An 11,788-nucleotide genomic window follows, 5' to 3' on the forward strand; every position below is an offset into this window, starting at 1 on the left:
GCTATGCCAATGAATACATGAACAGATGGGAAAAGACCACCATCCTCGCAAGCTGCAAGTCAGCCTTGTCTTATAGTGGCGCTTCATAGCTGATATTCTATTTATAGGGGAAAGTACTCAGGATTGCTTACTGGCATTCATCAATGAGATCAACCAGAATAACTATTTACTTAAATGCACACCCGCAGTCAGTAAAATTAGTGTGAACATTTTACACCTTACTATTTTTATAGATAAAGCAATGGTAAAGAGGTGGACTCTTAACAGCTTCATTTTTAGAAACAGCTGTCATTTTCCAATTTGGTTATCTAATATTCCAAAAAGGCAATTCACTCGTATTTGTCGTAATTGCATTCATATTATATTTTGATTACCTGTCAAAAGCTGATTTTTTTGAAAGAACAGTTCATCAATAGAGGCTATTATCAATCTTCTCTTGAAAGAGCATTACAAGAAGTTAAATCCCTACTAAGGAAAGATCTTGTTCACAAAACCAAGGTGCCATGTACACCTCCCATTATTGAGGAGTAAATAGACCAAATACCAATCATTACCCAGTAGTTAAACCAATTGGACTTTAAAAAATAATAATAATTCGTAAATACTGGTCAATTCTACAGCATGAAAAAATGATTGGGAACCATCTATCAACAAATCCCAAATGTGTATTCCGAAAAGCTAGAACCTTGGTAACCTTGTAACAGCTACTATAAAAGAGCAAAAAGTCCATCAGAAAAATTGAAAACATTTCAAACAATAATCAAAACCCACATTTATTTTCTAAAAAGGGAAGATTTTATGCCTGTGGAAAAAGTTTTTCAATCAAGTTAATAAGATATCCAAACAAACACCCATCCGAGAATTATCCAATTAAGACGAATCAGAATCCTATGAGATCAGGGATAATATTACGTGCCACGCCAAAGAAGTAATCCAGCTCATATAGTGCCCATGTCTGAAATTATGTTTTCCCAACCAAAAGATGTCTCTCTGAAAGAATTAGAGAATGATTCATCCATTCTTAGAGTAACCTTTTACATATTGTCATAGAGGAAAATTAAAATCCATAAGACATCTCCAGGGAGGGGACATGTCCCCCTTACATTGAACATATGGGGAACAGGGTAACCTTCTTAGAACTGGAGAAGAGCTGACACTCCAACTTCCTTTTTGAAGTGGGATTAATTATAGCTAGGGAGAAAATAATGAAAACAACTTTTGAAGCAGAGACCTCCTGCCGTGGACAGGTGATTAAAACAGGATATCTGCTGGGGAAATAAACAACGAAGCTGAGATTTGTTTACGCATAGCAAGAGAAGTATGGTTCCCCAGGGAAGAGCTTCCTTTGATGAAAGAAAACTGAACGATTGCAGCTAGACAGCTTGTCACCGGGGTACAGAAAGGAATATTGGGGATTGCATCGATCCAATAATTATGGCAGATACATTTTCGGCATCATAGCAAAGGGACGAACAAAACGCATTCACTTACATTACCGTAGGGCCACTAGAACACCTCCAACTTAATAATGGTCCAATGGATGGTGCTATCTAAGTCATATTTCATGTCTACGTAATGACAAAATCGTGATAATGAATATGACGACAAGATCTCCTGCCTGGGACCTCCAGGGGTGAAGATATCCTGTAAGTTGTGGATCTCATAAAATTCTGAAGGGTCGAGCACATCCCACAATCAGCCCCTACATGAGGTCATAAAGGGAAGGTGTGTGGGCATAACTTAGAGCTAATAAAAAGCAGTATTTGGGTTTGGATCCTTTGTCAGTCTTTTGAGGACATAGTTTACTGTGGGGGTTCTGTCAATTTTCCCAATTGGAATGCTTCCCTCCGCTAAGCTCTGAGCCATTTCCGTGACATCAGGTTTAGTTATTCTCTTTCGTTATTCCTTTTTATGTCATGTAATTGCATTTACCGTATTGTTTGTTTTCATTTTTTATCATATTGTATGTTGTTTATAAACACTGCCTATCTTTCTGGATGATATATATAAATTTAATAGTTCCTCTTGCTCTGTAAACTGCACCCCTAGAGCAATACGCTCCCTGTAACGGGCGTCCAACGGCCTATATAAATGGATAGTGGTGGCAGCAAGTAGTAGTTACTTTTGTTATTGTGGAGCAGGCAGTGACCGTACTGGGGTATATACATATATTCTATGCATTGGAATCGGAGGTGTATATACCATACGCTCACTGTGAGTTCCCCAATTACCGGCCTAGTAGAGGAAGCAGCCGCGGTCTCGTCCATCACTCATCATTCAATTGCGTAATTCTACTGACGATTGGAGGCAGCGGAGCAGAGTTCCCTTGACAAATGGTGGCAGCAGTGGGATCCCTCTGGTGTCATCTGTGACAAAGTGGTAACAGAGGTGGGTTTAGCGCGACACCCCGGCTGTGTTTCTTTGACACATATATCTTGATAACATTATAATTTATAATCGTAGATGAAAACCATATTTTTTTCAGGAATTTTTCTAGATATATTTTTAGTATTTATTAATAAAATTATCAGTTTTTAAATTACATCAACTTACACATTCACAATCATTATGTGGAATTTCTGTGTAATCCTTCCATGTTGCTCTATCCTGAGGGAGGGTTGAATCACTATAAAAGGTCACTCAGTATAATGAAAAGTCGCACCCTGATGAAGGTCACTTTTGCGAAACGCGTTGTTATTTTTGATCCTTACTGTTCAGCTTGTGACGTCACAAGCCAGCCTTAGGATCTCAAGTAAGACGCTGGAAAACGTGACTGAGAATAATGAAAAGCCACAACCTGATGAAGGACGCTTTTGCGAAACGCGTTAGTATTTTTGGCCCATACTCTTCAGCCCGTGACGTCACATGCCAGCCTTAGAAACTCAGGTGTGTGGTTGCCAAAATACATGTTTTAATGACTGGGGCTAAAGAAGTTATTAGATTGTTAAACAGCTTATCAGACCCACAGATTAGGTAAAGATCCAGCAACAGCAACTTGGTGTCTGTTTCCACATAATAGCTGGAAAGCACAGAGGAAATAAAGTCTAGTTGGGCACCAATCGGAACGACCCTAAAGATCAGTGTGGGTCCCAGAGGAGGGCATCTAGTAACCATTTACGCCATATTCTTTGGAAGTATGGGTCTTCATCACAATCTTCGAACCCCCTCCCCCCGCCATTTCAGGTTTTGAAAAACGCTTGTTGGAAAAAAACAAAGTGCGTGTCACTGAAGGAAACCTCTCTAAACAAGGCGCTGTCCAATCAAAAGACTACAAAAAAAAAGTTCAGGATAAAAACTTTTCCAAACAACTTCCGGAAAAAGAAAAACTCCTCCAAAAAAGGAGCGTTCCCTAAAGCGGTTTACACTAGAATATTCATTTTTTTGACCGCCTGAAAAAATCCTATGTGCTGGCACCATATAGCATATCCTATTGATGGGATAAAAATCTGTAGATAGACTGTGTCAGTGAAGATTGTTATATGGACCAAATGCTGCGGCGAAAATAGGCGGCAGGGGGATATATTCTGCACGCAAGGCCAATTTCCAGCAGTGCATCAATATGAGAGGTACGGCAGGGATAAAAACATGGCCTCACACACCCACATCCATGGGACAAGGGGCCCCACACACCGAGGTGCAGAATGTAGGGGCATTCTGGAGAGCACAGGGCCTGTGTATGCTATAAGGTGGCCTAGGGGAAGCATAGCCACAGCCCTGCAAAATACGCCGTCCTCCCATAACCAACTTCCAAACACAGGGCCTCACTCGGCTCTAGAAAACAAGAGAACCTCACAGCGAGCTCCAGAATACACAGAGCCCTATACACTCGGCTCGGGGTCATGCAGAACCTCACTCTATAATACAAAGGGTCACTCTCATCTACAAAGCTGGTACCAGGGTCACAAGGCAGCGGGTCCTGACACGGGGACAATCAGAGCACACAGGACCCGGGACAGTCCAATCCCACACACAGGATTGTGCACCCTCCCACGTCTATATTCATGGCCTCATTCACACGCTGTCCGCAAATTCTCTTCTCCATATTGCCCGCTGTCCATAGTCACTTCTCTCTGTATAACAAGGCAAATGTGACCCTAACAGCTTTGACATGCTGCAAGGTGGGGGAATATGTCCATCATACAGCACTGTACATATGGTGGCACACAAAGAGCCCCGCTGACCACAGAATGCAAGCGGCGGAAGACAGATCTCAGAGGACTAGGAAAATGGAAATACAGATTCTGGCCCCTTTCCTTTAAGACCTTACCCAGGTTCTGGCATATTGCATGGTGCTCAATAGTAGCCATCCCTCCATCATAAGGATGGAAAAAAAGCAGGTTTGCACGAGGTCAATATTGATCCTAAGGCCTCATTTACACGTCATTGATTTTTTTTGTATGCAAAAAAAAAAACGGTCTGATTTCCACCGGTGTTTGTGTCTGTTTTTACCATGTTATCTGTGATTTTCGTGCATGCAAAAAAATTACAAAGCTTCTTCAACCCACTGCAATGTTAATCACAGACTGTTAATCACATCCGTGCGCCATCTGTGATTTTCACGGACGTGGGTAATTTTGATCCGTGAGCCCAATCAAAAAAGGACGTCGCCATGATTTTTTGAGTGAACACACAGTCCGTGAAAAAAACTCCTTAATTAACAGGAATCATGGCACAGACATGCACTTTCCTGCTAAGGCCCTTTTCAGATATTGCAGATGTTGGTACCATGGGAGGAGGAGGTCTGCGAGTGGTGGTGAAATCAAGAGCGCACCATGACTTTAAAGTTTCATGATGGAAAAATAAGTTGCAAGTGACTGTTGTGATGACTGCAAAACTTTCCTTACCTCCAGTGGTCACAAGACGGCTCGCAACTTTATTCTCCATAGGGAAATAAGAATACGATTTAATATTACAGTTTAGCCACAGACAGACTAACCTTGGCCATACACATAAGAAAGCAGTCGACTGAACATTCCTTCGACCTACAGCTATCTCTTCTCGCCTTCCCATAAACATGAGCATTCAGGAAAGAAGTGAAAGTCGCTGACATCTCCCCTAAAATGAGAGGATCAGGCCCACTGTCCCCCAACATCATCTGTACATTAGTGTCGGCCGATCTTGCTGAAATCTGTTGGATTGGTCAACTTTTATCTAATGTGTAAATGGGTCTTTAGTACAGGAAATGAGAACTCCCTAATATACAGACATCAGGACACGGCCCCGTCCTCCTCCTAATACACAGCCATCAGGACACGGCCCCGTCCTCCTCCTAATACACAGCCATCAGGACACGGCCCCGTCCTCCTCCTAATACACAGCCATCAGGACACGGCCCCGTCCTCCTCCTAATACACAGCCATCAGGATATGGCCCCGTCCTCCTCCTAATACACAGCCATCAGGACACGGCCCCGTCCTCCTTCTAATACACAGGGATCAGGATACGACCCCGTCCTCCTCCTAATACACAGCCATCAGGACGCGGCCCCGTCCTCCTCCTAATACACAGCCATCAGGATACGGCCCCGTCCTCCTCCTAATACACAGCCATCAGGACACGGCCCCGTCCTCCTCCTAATACCCAGCCATCAGGACACGGCCCCGTCCTCCTCCTAATACACAACCATCAGGACACAGCCCCGTCCTCCTCTTAATACACAGCCATCAGGACACGGCCCGTCCTCCTCCTAATACAAAGCCATCAGGACACGGCCCCGTCATCCTCCTAATACACAGCCATCAGGACACGGCCCCGTCCTCCTCCTAATACACAGCCATCAGGACACAGCCCCGTCCTCCTCCTAATACAAAGCCATCAGGACACGGCCCCGTCCTCCTCCTAATACACAGCCATCAGGACGTGGCCCCGTCCTCCTCCTAATATACAGCCATCAGGACGCGGCATCGTCCTCCTCCTAATACACAGCCATCAGGACGCGGCCCCGTCCTCCTCCTAATACACAGCCATCAGGACACGGCCCAGTCCTCTTCCTAGTACACAGCCATCGAGACGCGGCTCCGTCCTCCTCCTAATACACAGCCATCAGGATGCGGCCCCGTCCTCCTCCTAATACACAGCCATCAGGACGCGGCCCCGTCTTCCTCCTAATACACAGCCATCAGGACATGGTCCCGTCCTCCTCCTAATACACAGCCATCAGGACATGGCCCCCGTCCTCCTCCTAATACACAGTCATCAAGACAAGGTCCCGTCCTCTTCCTAATACACAGCCATCAGGACACGGCCCCGTCCTCCTCCTAATACACAGGGATCAGGACATGGCCCCGTCCTCCTCCTAATACACAGCTATCAGGACATGGCCCCGTCCTCTTCCTAATACACAGCCATCAGGACACGGCCCCGTCTTCCTCCTAATACACAGCCATCAGGACACGGCCCCGTCCTGCTCCTAATACACAGGGATCAGGACACGGCCCCGTCCTCCTCCTAATACACAGCCATCAGGACACGGCCCCGTCCTCTTCCTAATACACAGCCATCAGGACACAGCCCTGTCCTCCTCCTTATACACAGCCATCAGGACACGGCCCCGTCCTCCTCCTAATACACAGCCATAAGGACACGGCCCCGTCCTCCTCCTAATACACAGGGATCAGGACACGCCCCGTCCTCTTCCTAATACACAGCTATCAGGACACGGCCCTATCCTCCTCCTAATACACAGCCATCAGTACACGGCCCCGTCCTCTTCCTAATACACAGCCATCGGGACGCGGCCCCGTCCTCCTCCTAATACACAGCCATCAGGACACGGCCCGTCCTCCTCCTAATACACAGGGATCAGGACACGGCCCCATCCTCCTCCCAATACACAGCCATCAGGACACAGCCCCATCCTCCTCCTAATACGCAGCCATCAGGACACGGCCCCGTCCTCCTCCTAATAAGCAAGCCATCAGGACACGGCCCCGTCCTCCTCCTAATACACAGGGATCAGGACACAGCCCCGTCCTCCTCCTAATACACAGGGATCAGGACCCGGCCCCATCCTCCTCCTAATACACGGCCATCAGGACACAGCCCGGTCCTCCTCCTAATACACAGCCATCAGGACACAGCCCCGTCCTCCTCCTAATACACAGCCATCAGGACACGGCCCCGTCCTCTTCCTAATACACAGGGATCAGGACACGGCCCCGTCCTCTTCCTAATACACGGCCATCAGGACACAGCCCCGTCCTCCTCCTAATACACAGCCATCAGGACACGGCCCCGTCCTCTTCCTAATACACAGGGATCAGGACACGGCCCCGTCCTCCTCCTAATACACAGCCATCAGGACCCGGACCCGTCCTCCTCCTAATACACAGGCATCAGGACACGGCCCTGTCCTCCTCCTAATACACAGCCATCAGGATACGGCCCCGTCCTCCTCCTAAAACACAGCCATCAGGATACGGCCCCGTCCTCCTCCTAGTACACAGCCATCAGGACACAGCCCTGTCCTCCTCCTAATACACAGACATCAGGACACGGCCCCGTACTCCTCCTAATACACAGCCATCAGGACACGGCCCTGTCCTCCTCCTAATACACAGCTATCAGGACACGGTCCTGTCCTCCCCCTAATACACAGCCATCAGGACACGGCCCCGTCCTCTTCCTAATACACAGGGATCAGGACACGGCCCCATCCTCCTCCTAATACACAGCCACCATAACACGGCCCCATCCTCCTCCTAATACACAGCCATCAGGACACGGCCCTGTCCTCCTCCTAATACACAGCTATCAGTACACGGCCCTGTCCTCCTCCTAATACACAGCCATCAGGGCACGGCCCCGTCCTCTTCCTAATACACAGGGATCAGGACACGGCCCCATCCTCCTCCTAATACACAGCCACCATAACACGGCCCCATCCTCCTCCTAATACACAGCCATCAGGACACGGCCCCGTCCTCCTCCTAATACAAGGGGATCAGGACACGGCCCAGTCCTCTTCCTAATACACAGCCATCAGGACACGGCCCCGTCCTCCTCCTAATACACAGGGATCAGGACACGGCCCAGTCCTCTTCCTAATACACAGCCATCAGGACACGGACCCGTCCTCCTCCTAATACACAGGGATCAGGACACGGCCCCGTCCTCCTCCTAATACACAGGGATCAGGACACGGCCCCGTCCTCCTCCTAATACACAGGGATCAGGACACGGCCCAGTCCTCTTCCTAATACACAGCCATCAGGACACCGACCCGTCCTCCTCCTAATACACAGGGATCAGGACGCGGCCCCGTCCTCTTCCTAATACACAGGGATCAGGACACGGCCCCGTCCTCCTCCTAATACACAGGGATCAGGACACGGCCCAGTCCTCTTCCTAATACACAGCCATCAGGACACGGACCCATCCTCCTCCTAATACACAGGGATCAGGACACGGCCCCGTCCTCTTCCTAATACACAGCCACAAGGACACGGACCCGTCCTCTTCCTAATACACAGGGATCATGACACGGCCCCGTCCTCCTCCTAATACACAGGGATCAGGACACGGCCCAGTCCTCTTCCTAATACACAGCCATCAGGACACGGCCCCGTCCTCCTCCTAATACACAGTCATCAGGACACGGCCCCGTCCTCCTCCTAAAACACAGCCCTGTCCTCCTCCTAATACACAGCCATCAGGACATGGCCCGGTCCTCCTCCTAATACACCGCCATCAGGACATGGCCCCGTCCTCCTCCTAATACACAGCCATCAGGACACGGCCCCGTCCTCCTCCTAATACACAGCCATCAGGACACGGCCCCGTCCTCCTCCTAATACACAGCTATCAGGACACAGCCCCGTCCTCCTCCTAATACACAGACATCAGCACTCTTCCCTCGCTGTTATACAGTCACATATCAGGGTAGATTCCCCTGCTGACATAACACTTTCTATTCCCTTCTACCCATTATTTATAATGGTGACGATCTTAACGCATGCAGGTGACAAAGGGTTAATTAGATTCTGGAGATGCTGATCCCCCTATTATAAGTAGTTTCTTGTCATCAGTGGCAGAATTTCTATATTTCTGGCTTCTGGAAACCCAATAGTGCGTATTCTCTGCTAGAATCCATGCTCCTAATACAAAGACCTCTCATTTCCATAATTCTGTCTGACACACGTGCATTAATTTATACCCACACATAGCAGATAGCACCTGGCCCCGAAATTCTCTTCCGTTGCCCCCTTTATTAATATCTCACCTCATCCAACCTACAGACGAAGGGGGGGGATATGTCAATAATGGCTGAAGCCGTTCATTAATGTTCGTAGACGAGAGTTCCGAGTTCCGAAAGAAGAATTTTTCGAACATTTAAAAATTTTGGATTTCCCAAAATTGGAAATTCTCTTCCGTCTGTGGAAACGTATAGAATATCTGATTGTCGGTTTGTGCAATAATCATTGCGCCGTGTCGTCCAAGATTTGATTGGTTGTTTGCAATATGGAGGAATATGCAATAAGCTATGGGATATGTTGTTGGGAGTGGGGGGGGGTCACCCATTGGGTTTGGGCTTTTTTATTTTGGTAATGTGTTGTGACAGATGTTTCCGTTCTGTGACATATGACATGGCAGCAACCTGGCAGTAACACCGTCACACTTCCACTAGTGGGGGGGTACGTATAGAAAATCCCCTGGACTCACCTCCCCCCAAGTATAACGATGTGACAGACAACCCTCCCCCTTAGTATTTTAATGTGACAGGTTCCCCCTAAATATTGACCCATCATATTATACCAATCGCTAATATATTGACACTTTTAGAATAGTCCCATAAATATGAAGCCCCCAAAATGTATCCAATAATCTATCAATCCACATTATAAACCGTATGATCGTCTTCTACAATCCGATCTCACATCGGTCTACCCCCTCCCCCTCTAAGCGCCCCCCGCTCTCCCATTCTCACCTTTTGCAGGTTGCAATGTCTGTAGGATAAGAGGGTCCCCGTCTTCTTTGGTGCCAAGAATAATGATTAAAAAAAAAAAAAAAGAAAAAATCTATATATTAAAAAATTATATATATAAAAAAAAATCCTATTTCCTTGTCTTCATATATATATATATTTATATATATATTTTAAAAAAATCTATATATTTTCCTCCCTATGAGAAAAAAAAACACAGTCTGGATCCCCTGTCTGGAGGAGGCTTTCTTGAGTCTTCTCTTTCTAGATCCAATAGAGGTACATCGATGATCTTTAGAGGGATCCAGGAGTCATATTAGCTGAGTTGGGGGTTGTCAGTTTGGGGTGGTTGGAAATAAAGAGAAAGGGTCTTTTTTATTTTTCCCTTCTATTATCTGGCACCGAATCTCCCTAATGAAGGGGATAAAGGAATGACTAGGATATGGGGGAGCATATTAATCCCCCCCCCCAATTTTTTTTTTATAAAAGGGTTAGAATTTGGGGGGCAAAAGGGGAAGGAGGGGGGTCCTGGGTTAAGGAAAGCAAGGGAGAAGAGGCTGCAAAGTGAGAGGTGGCAAGCTGATGGGAGGAAGGAAGGAAGGAGAGAGAGTGAGAGGGAGAGAGGGAGGGAGACAGACAGAGGGAGGGAGGGGTGGGAATGTGCAGGGTGATTTATTGCAGCCCTGCAGAACTGTCTGAGAATGACCCTCCAACATGAGTTCTACTCCAGGGCTGCGCCTTATTACGCATGTGCAGGCCAGCCAGACAGGGGCTGCAGGAGAGAGGAGGGGGGCATTGCCATACAACACCCCCTCCCTTCCCAGCTCTCTCCCTCCTAGTCTCTGCCCATAGGAGGGGGACAGGCGCCTGCTGCAGAGCCCTCTCTCCCCTTCTCTCCCAGTACACAGGGGAAAGGAGTGGCTTTCAATAATATAAGGGATCTCTGAGAGCCAGATTCTCACCCCTACACAAATACCACACATACACAACTCCACCCCTGCACATATAAGACCTTACACGCAACCGATATATGGGGGCTCCGACTCCGCACCCCCAGCCACCATCGTCACCAATACTCTTACGCATTACAACTTTAAAGGGGGTCCTGTATGATTATTGAGATCCCCCCACTTCATAGTATCGGTCCCGGTAGATCGATCTGGAGGGATACAATTGTTCCGTGCATCATCGACTGGTCATTCTGCTCTCGGTGGAAGGACACAAGAAGCATTTGTATGTATTCTGTCCATAGAGAACAGACATGAGTAGTTGATAATGCCGGGATGACAAAAATCTGTACCCTTGTGCATCGATATACAGTAAAAAACTCTCCTAAGGACCGTCTCTTCAAGAAGATTTCTCATTGTGACCCTTTTATTTGAGCAGAGCACCCCCCTAAAATACCGCTATTTTGAGTGACTTACTCCAAACCGCCCAACATTGCAGTGAAAATGGTCTTCTTTTGGGGTATATAGGAAAAATATTAAAAGCAAAACCACAAAAAGAGGAAATAAAATTCCCCCAAAAATTCAAAAATTAACACAGCAAAAAAAGGGCAACGGTATATTACCTGCCCAGGTCACAGAAACTAATCAGGATGCAGCAAACCTATGTAATAAAGATGGCGGCAACATACTGATGAGACAACCACTCACAACCTTTTTTGGAGCTGAAAAAGACCAGGCAGCCATTCTTTACGACCTTTGATGACTCTAGGTGGTAGGAGAAACGCGTCAGGAGTCTTTTTGAGCCTTGGGTATTCGGTAGTATAAGGTTGACTTTGGAAAAGTGTGTCTCCTTCTGCCTCCGACCGATATCCTTATGGAAGGGTCCTTCTGGGAACATATGGAAAATATGTCACAAAAA

The 11,788-nt window shown here is 47.2% G+C and overlaps 1 protein-coding gene across 1 annotated transcript in view; it reads right to left on the bottom strand.

Annotated features, from left to right (window-relative positions):
- GLIS2 (GLIS family zinc finger 2) overlaps nucleotides 1-10,573 on the bottom strand; it is a 38,960-nt gene extending 28,387 nt beyond the window's left edge. Inside the window, exon 1 of the mRNA XM_073648250.1 lies at nucleotides 9,926-10,573. The gene's annotated coding sequence lies outside the window, so the exon portion shown is untranslated. The remainder of the gene's footprint in view (nucleotides 1-9,925) is intronic.
- Between the last annotated feature and the right edge of the window lie 1,215 nt (nucleotides 10,574-11,788).

The sequence above is a fragment of the Phyllobates terribilis genome, unplaced genomic scaffold, assembly GCF_046119375.1.
Source record: "Phyllobates terribilis strain yellow unplaced genomic scaffold, ASM4611937v1 Scaffold_9__5_contigs__length_417890890, whole genome shotgun sequence".
NCBI classification, from domain to species: Eukaryota; Metazoa; Chordata; class Amphibia; order Anura; family Dendrobatidae; genus Phyllobates; species Phyllobates terribilis.